This window comes from Alexandromys fortis, unplaced genomic scaffold, assembly GCF_014885135.2.
Source record: "Alexandromys fortis isolate MF-2015 unplaced genomic scaffold, M_Fortis_MF-2015_v1.1 scaffold_31, whole genome shotgun sequence".
Lineage (NCBI taxonomy): Eukaryota > Metazoa > Chordata > Mammalia > Rodentia > Cricetidae > Alexandromys > Alexandromys fortis.
The window spans coordinates 8,820,364-8,834,698 of NW_026067974.1; positions in this window are offsets into that span (position 1 = coordinate 8,820,364).

The window sequence follows — 14,335 nt, forward strand, 5'->3', positions numbered from 1 at the left end:
CCGGCCTGGGAGAGGGATGAGCAAAGCTGCCGTAGCCCATCCGGAAGTTCCGACTTTCTTTGCCCTCAAGTCCTTTGAAACTCACTTGATGCGTGACGTGGTTTCTGGAGGGTAGGTGCTACCCTATCCTGGACTACGTAGTAAGACAGTGCCTATCTCAAAACAAGCTAACAAGAGAACTTTATTTATTGTAGGGAGAAATTAATTCTGAGCTCAGGGCTCCTTCACCTCTGGATCCTGGCAACGGGAGGAATTTACTGCACACAACCCTACCGGCTTCTCTTTCCTTCCAACAGGGATCTCATTCATTTCTTCGTTTGTTGACTCAATGTATTCAAATATTTAGGTGTCTGTGATGAACGGGGCACTGGGGAGAAACGAGGGTGCCAGGTCCAAAGAAAGGATTAGATTTGAGGGATATGTCAAGGTATAAATACCTTTTAAAATCCAATCCTGTTCTCTCTGAGTAGTGATGGGAATTCAGGTTCAATACATAACGTGTGTACTTTTTAGTAAGAATTTTCAACAAAAAGTTAAACAAGGGCTGGAGAGATGGCTCAGTGGTTAAGAGCATTGCCTGCTCTTCCAAAGGTCCTGAGTTCTATTCCCGGCAACCACATGGTGGCTCACAACCATCTGTAATGAAGTCTGGTGCCCTCTTCTGGCCTGCAGACATACACACAGACAGAATAATATTGTATACATAATAAATATATAAATTTAAAAAAAAAGTTAAACAAGTAGTTGCCAAATTATATTCTAGCATCACTTGCACGGTCTTCATCTCCTTCATCTTAGACAAGACCCAAAGAAATGAGAGCTCTTCTTAAGGGTGTAGATCTTATTTGTACACACAGATGGCTGTGGTCCCTCCACACAGGCTGTTTGGGGAGAAATAAAAACTGTACTGATCATAATACTAAAGTAAAAATCCTTTTGGAATTATTTTTTTCAACAGCACATTTATTGGATGATGGAAGCTTCTTTTCTAAAAATAAAACATTTTTTTCTTTCTTCTTCTTCTTTTTTTTTTTTTTTTTTTTTTTTTTTTTTTTTTTTTTTTTTTTTTTTTTTTTTTTTTTTTTTTTTTTTTGGTTATTTGTCCTGGAACTTGTTCTGTAAACAAGGCTAGCCCTAGCTGTCCTGGAACTAGCTCTGTAGACCAGGGAGGCCTCGAGCCTCGAACTCGGAGATCCATCTGCCTCTGCCTCTTGAGTACTGGGATTAAAGATGTGTGCCACCACACTTAGCTTGTGTGTGTGTGTGTGTGTGTGTGAGAGAGAGAGAGAATGCATGCCAGGCCATGCCCAGATTGTGTGTGCATGTATGCCATGTGTACGCATACCTTCAGAGGCCAGCAGGGGGTATTTAACGCCCTGGAGCTGAAGTTCCAGGAGATCTGTAAACTGTCAGATCGGGTGTTGGGAATCCAACTCTTGTCCTCTGGAAAAGCACCAAGGGCTCATAACTGACGAGCTATCTCTCCAGCTCCTGATGGGAACTTCGAAAACAAATTAGAAGCACACTTTCGATTTAAGTAGACTCCGGCTTGACTGGGTAGGAAACCGTGCTGTCGGGTAAGGCGTCTATAAACATTCAGAGCAGATCTCGCGGTACACGAGGACGGAAGACATCTGGGGAGAGAGAGACGGCCATGTGTTCTCCAGCTCTCCCGGCTCTAGTTCTGGCCGCAGACCCCGGCCCTGCTTCATTTGTCATTTATTTATTTTTATTTTTATGTGCGTTGGTGTTTTGCCTGCATGTGTATCTGTGTGAAGGTGCTGGATCTCCTGGAGCTGGAGTTACGGACAGTGGCGAGCTGCCATATGGGTGCTGAGAATTGAACCCGGGTCCTCTGGAAGAGCAGCCAAATGCTCCTAACCCCTTGAACCATCTGTCTCTCCAGCCCACTCCCATGTCATTTGTAATTGCAGAAGGCAGGTATCTGCCAGGAGAGCTGATAGAGGGTGTGTCTTCCCCTGGTCTGAGGTGAGCGGATCAAGTGGGGATGTGTGTGTGGGGGGGGGGGAGATGGGGATGAAGGGATAACTGCTACTTTGTTTCTCTCTGCGGATTAGCTCTACCAGTGCCCTCAGAACAGCCTAGCCAAGTAAGCGCTCTAGCCGATGGCCACCTCTATTGCCTATAACTCTTCATCCCAGCCACAAAGCTAAGGTGTTTGTATTGTATTCCAAGAAAAACAGGGGGTCTAGAGAGATGGCCCAGAGGTTAAGAACATTGGCTGCTCTTCCAGAGGTCCTGAGTTCAATTCCCAGCAACCATATGGTGGCTTACAACCATCTGTAATGAGATCGGGTGCCCTTTCTGGTATGCAAGCACACACATAGGCAGAACACTGTATACAAAATAGATAAATAAATTGAAAAAAAGAAAAGAAAAACAGGCATCAATTATCAATCTCTCTCTCTCTCTCTCTCTCTCTCTCTCTCTCTCTCTCTCTCTCTCTCTCTCTCTAGTAAAACAGGGTTTCTCTGTGTAACAGTCCTAGCTATCCTGGAATTTGCTTTGTAGACCATGCTGGCCTCAAACTCAGAACTCACAGAGATCTGTGTGCCTCTAACTTCCGAGTGCTGGGGTTAAAGGCATGTGCTTAACTAAAGACTTTCAAACAGTTAAAGTGCTTAGTGGCACAATAAGTACTTGACCACACGTTGAACGATATATGGAGAGAAATACACAGATATTCTGCAGCCATCCAGTTGAAGGTACATTGAAACTGGGTGTGTAACCTAGGCTCACAACTCTCTGTGTAGCCTAAGATGACCCTGAAGTTCTGATCCTTGTCTACCTCCCAAGTGCTGGGATTATAAGTGTGTGCCACCAGGGCTTGAAATTGAATCTGGGGAAATCTGAGATTTGCGCATGATAGGCAAAATAAGCAAGCACTCAACTAGCTGAGCTATATCTCCAGTGAGAAGCATGCACATTATAGGCAGCGGGATTCGCTCCAGTGAGGTGAATTTATATTGTAGACATTAGAATTCATTCTTTTCTTCTTCTTTTTTTTTTGGGGGGAGTGGGGAGTTTCAAGACAGGGTTTCTCTGTGCAGCCCTGGCTGTCCGGGAACTCACTGTAGACCAGGCTGTCCTTGAACTCGCAGAGATCCTCCTGCCTCTGCCTCCCGATTGCTGGGACTAAAGTCCATGCTTTAAAATGGGGTACTCAACACGCATTTATTAGATAATGGATATAGATATACTCATACTGTTGTAACCCGCCATTTGAGAAGTAGAGTAGAGGGGTCAGGCGTTCAAGGCCAGCCTCAGCTACATAATGAATTTGAGGCCTGTCTGGGCTACATGGAGCTCTTTCTCCAAAAATAAAAATAAATACATAAGTGAAAAGAAACAGCACCCTCCAGCTTTCTCGCCAGTGTTAGTCACCACACAGCTTACAGTCAGCAATCCATCCCGAAAGCCGAAAGACTTGGTTCTCTGACTGAATGAAACCGTTGCAGCCCTCCAGTGGAACCACTTGGTCTCTGAGGATGGTTGAGATGTTTTAAATTCTGGAAAGTATCTTTAAAACCGTAAGTTCAAAAGCCAGGTATGATGGTGCACACGGATAATTTCAGCATTTGAGAGGCAGAGGCAAGTAGACCTCTGTGATTTCGAAGACATCTTGGTCTACATAGTGAGTTCTGGGATAGCCAGAGATATATAGTAAGACTCTGTTTCAAAAAGCACAGCAATAATTTCCCTCAGATCTCTATACTTAGTTCTCTGTCATCACCCACACAGCACCACCTCTCTCTCTCTCTCTCTCTCTCTCTCTCTCTCTCTCTCTCTCTCTCTCTCCCCCTTGGAAAGAAATTGCAGCAGGAGAGAAAATCCAGCGATATGTGGAGCATGGTTTCTCTTCATCCAAACCTGTGATCACACTTGCAAATATGAGCGCTGGGGCTGAAACCCAGCTCTGTGCTTGTGCTTGGTACACGTGAGGCCTGTTTTACACCCCCCCGCACAGAACAAAACTCCAGACTTCACAAGAAGGATGCTCCTGCATCCTGACAGTAGCCTTGGGTGGGTGAGAATGCATGGGGTAGATACGTGATTGGGAAGGCCCGCCACAGCTGTTTCCCAGCTTTCATGGGTTGAGGACTGCCCATCTCTACCACTCTGAGGGTCCTCCCTGTGGCTGGATGGCTGGTGGGCTTGTGGAATGTTCCCTCCCAGAAGACGGCAGGGAAACCCAAGAATTCAAACCTTGGAGAGTAGACAATATAAAAACAGAAATCGGGGCTGGATTGATATTGATGGCTTAGTGGTTAAGAGCAGGACTGTCAGGAGCCATTTCCCCCCTAAAATCATTACAGGAACCATCACCCTAGGGAGTCTGCAGAATGCCCCTCACCCAATTAGCAGCTATCTGTTAGAGGAACCCGCCTCACATTCCAGCTATCCAGGGAACTAGGTGTGGCAACTTGTGACTCTTGGCCTACCTGACCAAGCTACGTGACCGGGACCACGCGGCCGGCGAGATCTCGTGCCCTGCCCCCCATTCCTTACCATATATAAACTGTAACCCGTCCCTAAATAAACGGAGGCTTTGACAAATCTGCTTGGCCTCCTTCTTCTGTCTTAGCTCATTCCCTTCCAGGTAGTGCCCCTCCGTGACCCTGGAATAACCGATTGCAGGGTGGGTTACAAACCCCTAGACTGAGTAACCCACCCAACGCAATCGACACAGGACCAGGGCCACTCCTCCAAAGGACCTGGGTTCAAGTCTCAGGACCCACATGGCAGCTCACAACTGTCTGTCTGCATCCCCAGTCCCAAAAGTCCTGGCACCCTCATACAGAAATCCATGCAGGCAAAACCCCAATGCGCATGCATAAATAAATAAATAAATATTTAAAAAAATAAGTAAAAATAAAAACAGAAATCAAGAACTATCTCTGTGGGCTTAGTGACTGAAGGACGTGTCAAGCAGGCTTAATGGCCTGAGTTCCGTTTTCCAAACCCGCAGAGGAAGGGGAGAACTGACCTCAAACATTGTCCTTTGACCTCCACGTGGACGCTATGACATCTGCGTGACACAGTAAGAGTGATAGTAATAACAGAAATAATAATAATACCTCCCCTCCCCCCAAAAAAGGCCAAACAAACAAAAACCCATCTTAGTGTGGGGGGGGGGGGACTGGGAATCGGAAAATGAGGCCCTTGCAGGTTTGCCCAGAAGGTGGCGCTATAAGACAAGCGCCACTTAAATTCCCCTTAGCCTGGCTGGTATCAAGAATCCGGCCTTATGGAATCAGACTTGAAGGACTTCTCTGGGTGGGAGTGGAGCATTGGAGCCCATTTCCTAGAGATGTCCTAGAAGCCCTAGGCAGATATCACAGGGGGTAGGTCCCGCATCTAAGCCATGAACAGCTCGGTGGGGACGAGAAGGTGCGCGACCCTAGGAAACTGGGACAGCCGTTCAAACAGGGCCTATGATTAAGAGCTAAGAAAACGAGGCCTTCCACCCTGGCTCTGGAGACGGACATTCTCTGAGTTAGGGGCAGGTTGGAGAAGAGGCCGGGAACTCTCACACTCAATAAAGTTTATCCTGCAAGGCAGGGAAAGACACTTCAGTGACACTGGCTGGACATGAAAGCGAAGCCAAAAGACGGCTCATCCGATGACACACAGCTAACAAGGAAACGACAGTGTGCCCATCTGTCACCTCCTTCTCACTTGTGGTCTTGAGACAGAATCACCTATGCTCATGTGTAGATGGTTTATTAGATATCATATGTAGAATTGTTCATGTGTAGATGGTTTATTAGATATCATATATTAATATGCTCATGTGTAGATGGTTTATTAGATATCATATATTAATATGCTCGTGTATGGATGGTTTATTAGATATCATATATTCATATATTAATATGCTCATGTGTAGATGGTTTATTAGATATCATATATTAATATGCTCATGTATGGATGGTTTGTGCAGTTGTTATCCATATCTAGTCTAAAAATTGTCTGTTGTTTGTTCTTCTGTCCTGGGTATGAGCACAGCATTGGGTGTGCTAGGTAAGCAATCTACAACTGAGCTACAGCCCTAGCTTTTTTGTTTGTTTATTTATTTGTTTGTTTGTTTGTTTGAGATAGGGTTTATCTGTATAGCAGCCCTGTCTGTCCTGGAACTTGCTCTGTAGACCAGGCGGCTTCAAACTCACAGAGATCTGTAGTGATGAGGCGAGCAGGTCTGCTTTTCATCCCGCCCAGCTCCCACACGGCTAGCTTTACACCCAAAATAACAACACACAAATTGTATTCATTTAAACACTGCCTGGCCCATTAGTTTCAGCCCCTTATGGGCTAACTCTCACATCTTGATTAACCCATTTCTAATAATCTGTGTAGCACCATGAGGTAGTGGCTTACCAGGAAAGATTCAGCATGTCTGACCTGGCAGCTGGCTCCATTGCATGTGCCTCACTTCCCTTCTTCCCATCATTCTGTTCTGTCTACTCTGCCTATCTAAGCTGCTGTCCTATCAAAGGTCAAGGCAGTTTCTTTATTAACCAATGAAAGTAACACATAGACAGATGACCCTCCCACATCAGAGATCCACTAGCCTCTGCTTCCTGAGTGCTGGGATTAAAGGAATGTGCCACCACTGAGCCCAGCTCATCCCTAGCTTTTAATAACATTTATTTTTTATTCGTGTGCATATGTATATCTACATATGAAGGCCCGCCAACACATAGCTGGGGACCAACCACCTTGGTTTGTGGACCCGCCGCAAGTTGCCAGGACCTGCAGCAATTTCATAACACTATCTATCATCTATCATCTATCTATCTTTCTATCTATCTATCTATCTATCTATCTATCTATCTATCTATCTATCTATCTATCTATCTTTCTATCGTCTATTGATCATCTATCTATCTATCATCTATCTGTCTGTCTATCTATCTATCTATCTATCTATCTATCTATCTATCTATCTATCTATCTATCTTGTTCTTCCAGACAGGGTTTTTCCAACAGCCCTGTCTATCCTGGAACCTGCTCTGTAGATCAGGCTGGCCTCGGACTCACAGAGCTTCACCACCACTTGGCTGAGAACGAGTGTTGTGTTCCTAACACTGAGTCGTCTCTCTAGCAATTCCACATTACCCTCTGAGACAGATCTCTCGCTAAACTCGCAGCTCACAGTCTCCGTCACACTGGCTGGCCGAGAAGTGCCCGGGACCCTCCTGTCGCCAGCTCTCCAGGGGAGCTGCAGAGTCACTGCTAGGCTCAGCTCCTCTACTTGGGCTCTAGGAACGAACTGGGGTCCTCTGCTTGTACTGGGGTCCTCTGCTTGTACTGGGGTCCTCTGCTTGCCCAGCAGTTATTGTAGCTACCGAGCCCCCTCCCTGGACCTTAATAGCATTTTTCCTTAACAATAAAATGAAGGTAGAGGCTGGGTAGTGGGGGCGCACGCCTTTAATCCCAGCACTTGGGAGGCAGAGGCAGGCGGATTTCAAGTGAGTTCGAGGCCAGTCTGGTCTACAGAGTGAGTTCCAAGACAGCCAGGACTGATACACAGGGAAACCCTGTCTCAAAGGAAAAAAAAAATGAAGGTAGGAGTGAGTGGTGGTGCATACTCATAAACCCAGAATTAGGGAGGTGGGGCCAGAGGGTCAAGAGTTCAATACCATCAACTACTGCAAATAGAGTTGAAGATCAGCCAGGGCTTTTGGAGATCTTGTCTCAAAAAAGCAAAACCTGATGATGGTGATGGAGATAACAGCAATGATGAGATGAGAAACACGTGCTTTCTCCTGCCATTTCCCAAAGGAAACTAGAGGCATGGACCAAAGAGAGAAAACTCCACAAAGTTCCCAGGAGACTGAAGCTCATCCGCGTTTGTTAAGCTCCATAGAAACATCCTGCTTCCTTCAGCTGTGTAACTTCCTTGGCACCCCTGACCTCTGTGAGCCACAGATGTCATAATGTCACAGGTGGGAAAACCCAGTCTGTTCTCCGCTCCTGGGAACAGAAACAATGAGGCAGGAATCCAGGTGTGGGCTTCCCCAGGAAGAGGGTGGGCCTTCGATTAGGCCACCTGCTCTGGCCCCACTGGGCTCACCCTTCCTGTTTGTTCCCTGGTCCACTCAGAGTGTTTCCTAGGGCCAGCAAGCTGGCTCCATACATGGCTGCCAAAAATGGCCGGAATTAGACCAACGGGCAGCGGGAGCTGTGAGCAAAGAAAAGAGATGAGGGAGGGGGGTCAGCGGAGCAGAAACTTTGGGGGGCAACATTGAAATCACACCCAAAGCTAGGTGTGATGATTTGATTCACACCTGTGATCCCAGCACGCAAGGCAGGAGAATTGCCACAAGTTCAAGGCCAACCTGAGTTCCAAAACTGAGTGTCCAAACCTCAGTTGCAGATTGAGATTCTAAGAATAAGTAAATAACAATCAATCTGAGAATACAAGAATCCCTAGAAGCCTTGCAGTCCCTTGCCCTTCCTAGGAGGACCAGAGTGAAGACCCCTCTACTTTTGTGAGACGGGATGGAACAATTGTTTACACAGCCTGCAGAGCGAGCTGGGACGCTATTTTCCAGAGCCTGTAGGTAACGATCCTCTATCCTGCAAGCTAAAAGAAAAGGGAAGCAAATCGAGTGTGGATCCTTAACTCCAAATCCCTCTTTGTTGGGGCGGGGACAATTGGAGTCTCTCTTAAACTCTGTGTGAATAAACTGAGGGGCGCTAAGGGGTAACAGGGACAAAAGACAAAGGGGTTGAGCAGATTAGCAGGGAGACCAGAGAGCTAGGGCTTGTGGGACAAGCAGCCCACCAAGATGGCTCTCAGGGGATGCTTGACGCTCGCTCAGACCTGGAGCAGTGGCAAGGAGGAGGGAATTAGAACGTCTCGGGACAAGCCGTCTTAAGGGATCTATTTGCAGGAGACGCAGAGGCCCAGAGGCTGCCTGTGTGCTAGCTGCTTAGGGCGCTGGGTCACAAGAGAGATAAGATGAATAAGGAGCATCCCTGACGCCGGCTTTTCTCTCCTCTTCCTGACTCTTCCTTCCACTCTCCTTAAACCCACTGAATCCCTCAGGCAGCTGGGATCAACAGAAGTTGGATACTGATGCGTGTACAAGGGAAATAGGGGAGCCTTGAAACGGTAGAACCTGAGAGAGGTACCCGTGTACAGGGCAAATAAGGGCAGCCTGGAAACAGCTGGATCTGGGGAGATGGAAGTGCCTAGTGAGAGAGCAAGGGGGGTTCTGGAAACTGCCGGATCCAAAGAGGCCAATTTGTGTACCAGGGAAATACAGGGGAACCTGGAAACAGCAGGATCTGGGGAGACAGTTCGTGTACGGGGCGGGGGCGGGGGAGGGTGACAGAGAGAGTGTGTGAGAAGCCTGAAAACGGTTGAATCTGGGGAGATTAAATTCACGTGCAGCGGGACCTAGAGCAGACTCAATCTGGGGAGAGGCATCAGTGTACAGCAGAAACTGGGGTGGCCTGGAAACGGGTTCTCTGGGGACGGCAGAGAGTGGGGTGTAGTAGGGAGGTGTGAGGGCCTGGGGTGCAGGGAGATAGGCAGGGATTGGAGCGGAGTCGTGGGATGGAGAGTTGGGGGCCTTTATGGAACCCCGCGGCCTGTTCGGCTTGAGCTAGACCCCTTCACATCTTCTTCCTGCAGACAGACCAGGGTAAGGGAGCAGCTTTCCAGTGAGGAGCCATGGTTTTGTATGGCAGGAAAACAAGAGCTTTTGTGGGCCGTTGCTGCCCTCGTTCTGAAATAAGTAAAGCCTGTAATTCCCTAGGGGAGCCATCTAAGGAGCTGGGGGTGGGGGGTGCGGTGAAGAGGAGGAGGAGGAGTCGTCTTCTCAAGACTTCTCTGATGGGGACAGGCCTCTTTCTGCTTGTCCAGTGACCGGCCTGACCTCTCTCTTCAGCGGTTCCCTTCTGACTGACAGACAGACAAAGACAGAGCTGCAGACAATGGACTGAAGGAGGCCCCACGAGAAGCTCCCTCCCCACTCACCAACCCCTGGGGAGAGGCCCCAGGCCAGCTAGGGCCAGAGCTGTCACTCTGGTGGCTGCTGTCTTCAGGTGACAGGCCTTCAAGGGACAGGGGTGACTAGGAGCCTGGAAAGGCCTGGGATTTTTGGGATTCTGTTTGTGCCTCTTGGAAACCAGAACTGCCCAGCCAGCTGCCTCCAGGGGAAGAAAGGCAAAGGCGGCTACCCTGCCCCAGCAGCAACAGCCCGGCAGATCCTACTGTTTGCTAGCTGTGGGGTCTAAGGCCAGCTAGAATACCTTTCTGGGTCTCAGTTTCTCACCCATAACATGAAGAATCATTCTAAATTTGGAAGGAGCCTTACAGCTCTAACGTGAAGATTTTTTTTTTAATTTGTTAGATTTAAAAAAAAAATACCAATCAAATACCAAAATACTCCCACTCCCGTTCCCTCCACACACCCTCCCACACCACCCCCATCCAATCCCCAGAGAGGGTAAGGCACATTGCCTTGTGGAAGGTCCAAGGCCCTCTCTACTTTATCTTGGCTGAGCAAGGTATCCATCCAAAGAGAATAGGATTCCAAAAGCTAGTACATGCAGCAGAGATAAATCCTGGTGCCACTACTGGTGGTCCCTCAGTCTACCCAGCCATGCAACTGTCAAGCACATTCAGAGGGACTAGTTTGGTCCTATGCTTGTTCCTTCCCAGTCCGGCTGGAGTTGGTGAGCTTCCATTAGCTCAGGCAAACTGTTTCAGTGGGTGAACCCATCATGGTCTTAACCCCCTTGCTCATATTCTCATTCCTCCCACTCTTCAAGTGGACTTTGGGAGCTCAGCCCAGTGCTCCGATGTGGGCCTCTGCCTCTGCCTCCATCAGTTGCTGGATGAAGGCTCTATAACATGAAGATTCTTAACAGACTCGGAGAGACCTGAGAGGTGCATTTCTCCTGCTTAAGGCCACAGGCAAACACTGGGGGAGTGTTTAAAGGCAAAGGTGTTTCCTGCATCCATAATGCCTCTAGAACATGTGTGTTTCTGCTTTAAGTCACTCCAATGAGCCCTTCCCTTTAAGCAAAACTATTTTTTATCTTCAACCACCTTGGGCTTCCTGATTCGTGAATTAGGATGGGATGGGGGGGTCTGCTCTGGGAATTTTACCTCCCTGCCTGTTTCACGCTGCTCCCACACCGCCAGCTCCTTGGGACTGTCTTGAGCATGGCCTCTTTTTTTTTTTTTTTTTTTTTTACCCCATGTCTCCTGAAAGCTGGGATGTTTGGGAAGAAGAGTTCTATTTGACATCTTGCAGCTAAACTCCAGAGTCTCAAGGAGGGGACCAGCCTTCCCGATGGAAAGAGCTGTAGGGACCTCAAATCCTTGAGCATTGCTGTCCCCTACCTCTACCAAGCCTGGAGCAGCTTTCCGGGTTACAGCTTGCAAAGCTACAAGCTGGGAGTCTATCAAAGACCATCTGTAAAGAAACCAAGCTCAGCCTGGGGTAGTGACACCACAGTGTGTGGGATTATGGACACATGGTCCCGAGAACCACTGGGCTAGCCCAGTCTGCATGGTTTGAATGTGCTTTCCCCTTCTTCCTCTTACACTGCTGTTGCTGTTGTTTTATTTTGGATATATTTGGGGGTGGGGTAGGGGGGAAGTACTGTCTTACTTTGTAATTCAGGCTGGCCTGGCACTCACAGTGTAGCCCAGGCTGGCCTCGGACTTGCCTGAGTGAGTCCCCAGTGTTTTCATTTTACATTCAGGCTTGAGCTACCATGCGTGACCTTCTCCTTAGCCTGAAATACCACAAGGACACAGCTAGGGCTCATTATCTGACGGACCCAGAAACCTGTATTTTGCCCCCACCCCTCGCCCCCATTTCCAGCATGGGTTCATTATCAAAATGACAGAGGCCTGCCTGTCTCAATCTGGTGGTCAAATGACCCCTTCACAGGCGTCTAAGACCATTGGAAAACACAAATATTTACATTACGATTCATAACAGGAGTAAAATTACAGCTATGGAGTAGCAACAAAAATAATTTTAAGGTTGGGGTCACAACAAGAGGAACTGTATTAAAGGGTCACAGCATTAGGAAGGTTGAGAACCCCTGACCTACAGGGAAGGGTAAAGATGGCTGCCTGTCTTCCTTCTCCTAGGGAACTCAGGGCACCTACCTCTACATAACCCAGAAAATGGATGTCCTGGGATAGTGTTGGAAGCTTGGCCCTGGAGACCCCATGCTATCAAATATGGCCAGGGGAGTGGGGGTACAGAACCATTGACACAGGAGGGTCAGTCATTCCTAAACAGAGGTGAGCGCAGGACACCTCTAGCTCTGTTTGCTTGGACACTTGCTGGGATGCAGCCGCTACTCTTAATGAGTCCCCACGACGATGATGCGGGGTGGGGGGTGGGGGGAGGACTGAAGGGGTAGTGGGTTGGGCAGAGGAGGGGAGGGGGAGGGGAACTGATTAGAATCCTGGCCGTCTGTCGAATGCTGCAGAGATGGAGGTAATCACTGAGCGGGCGAGACAGCGTGCTCGGCGACAGCAGGCGGCCCGGCCGTTGCCGTAGCAACCGCGGCCTCCGGGGCGCGCGGCTCAGCGCTGCTCGGCGTCCGCGGCGGAACATCTGCTTTGCGCCCGGCTGCTGGGAGTTGGGGGGGCGCCGGCTCGGTGGCTCCCCCCACCCTGCGAAAAAGAAACAAATTAGGCCAACTGTCCAATGAGGGGCCGCAAATGTATTTATTAATGCGAGGGAAAGGTTGTTCCGGAGCGCAGTTTGATTAATGTTTGAGTCTTCAGCTTGTCAGTCTGGTTTTGTCTCCTGCAAAGGGGGGAGGCGGGGGGAGGGGATGGGCAACCGGGGAGTAGAGGGTAGGCTGGTAGGGGAGTGGGGAGGAGAGAGACAACAAAGCGGGAGGGGATGTTAATAGCCAAATAGGTTCTTTTTCATGTTTCCCTCCGCCTGCCACCCTTGATGGATGGCTCAGACAGACACTGGAGAGCATTAGGAAGACGCGAGCCCCTTCAGAGCGCTGGGAGAATGGAGGAGACAAGGCAGTAGGAGCCTGGCTGGGGTCTTTGGGGAGGGTTGCAAGGGAATGACCCCAGGAAACGGACAACTCCTGGGGAAACCGCAGGAAACCGACGCCGACTGTGTACAAGTGTTCCCTTGGCCCCCTATCGTCCTCAGGTCCTTAGAGACTGGCACCAGAGGGTACGGCTGCGTGTCCCTCTGACTCACAGGCCGGCTCAAGAAGCATTCGGCCGGCTTAGGGTTGCGTAGGAGCGGTGGTCAACTGTTCCCTGAAATCCACACCTCTTGCCTCGTCCTCTTTCCACTCAACCCCTCTGTGGCGCTCCTGTCTTGACGTCGGGCGCCTCCTGCCTCCTGTCCTCCTTGTCTTTGCTATTGTTTCTTTCCTCCATCTCCTCCACCCCAGCTGGGTGACATCAGCCGCCTGGGCTGCTCGGCCTGCCTTGCTGAGATGCTGTCTGTGGAGCCTGAACACGCACAATGCTTATGATTTTCTGAAGCCATGGAGACAGAGGTTCCCCGCTGGAACCCCTAACTTGACCCGATTCTTGAGAGAATGTAACTCTATCCCTTTCCCGGCTCTGCCATCAACCGCTTCTCAGCCCTAGCGGGCTAGGTACCTAGAAGCTGAAAATTACAGGTTTCTGGCCAGGCCTGAGACTCAGAAACGCAGGACTCTCCAAAACTCAAGCCCCTCTGAGCCCCTCTGAGTAGAAGCTTCCTCTTAACAATCCCATGCCCCCAGTGCTAAGATGGACTTTGTGTCTCGTCTTTCCTGCTCATTCAAGAAAGGAGTGCATCCATGAACCAGAAGAGCTTTGCAAGAGGGAAGCTATTAAATGCCAAACAGCTGCTGAAGCAGGTCAAACGTCACTTCCTGCGGAAGTTTTACACCGAATATCATCAGCAACATTGTTGTTGCTAAAGTCTTGGGGTGAAGGGATGACCAGGTTCAAATGTGGCCACAGTAGTGTGGGTGAGAGCCGAGGTTTCCCTCGTCACCAACTGGATGTCTTCGGGTGAAGTGTGTAGCCTAAGCCTTTGTCTTCTTGTCAGTAAAATGGGCATTGTGATTGCTTTTCATTCCTGGAGTGGCGGAAAGGATGTGTGAGCCATTCCACATGAAACTAGCAAGCACCCTAAGGTCCTCCTGCTTCAGCTTTAGGAGTCCCTGGATGCCAGAGACCCGTGGTCACACCATGACCTCTGAAGGGTTTTTAGTCCTTTCTTTTCTCCCTCGCCTCATTCATTTCCATAGGGTTTCACCTACCGCAGGCTGACCTGAAATGATCTATTAGTTAAGG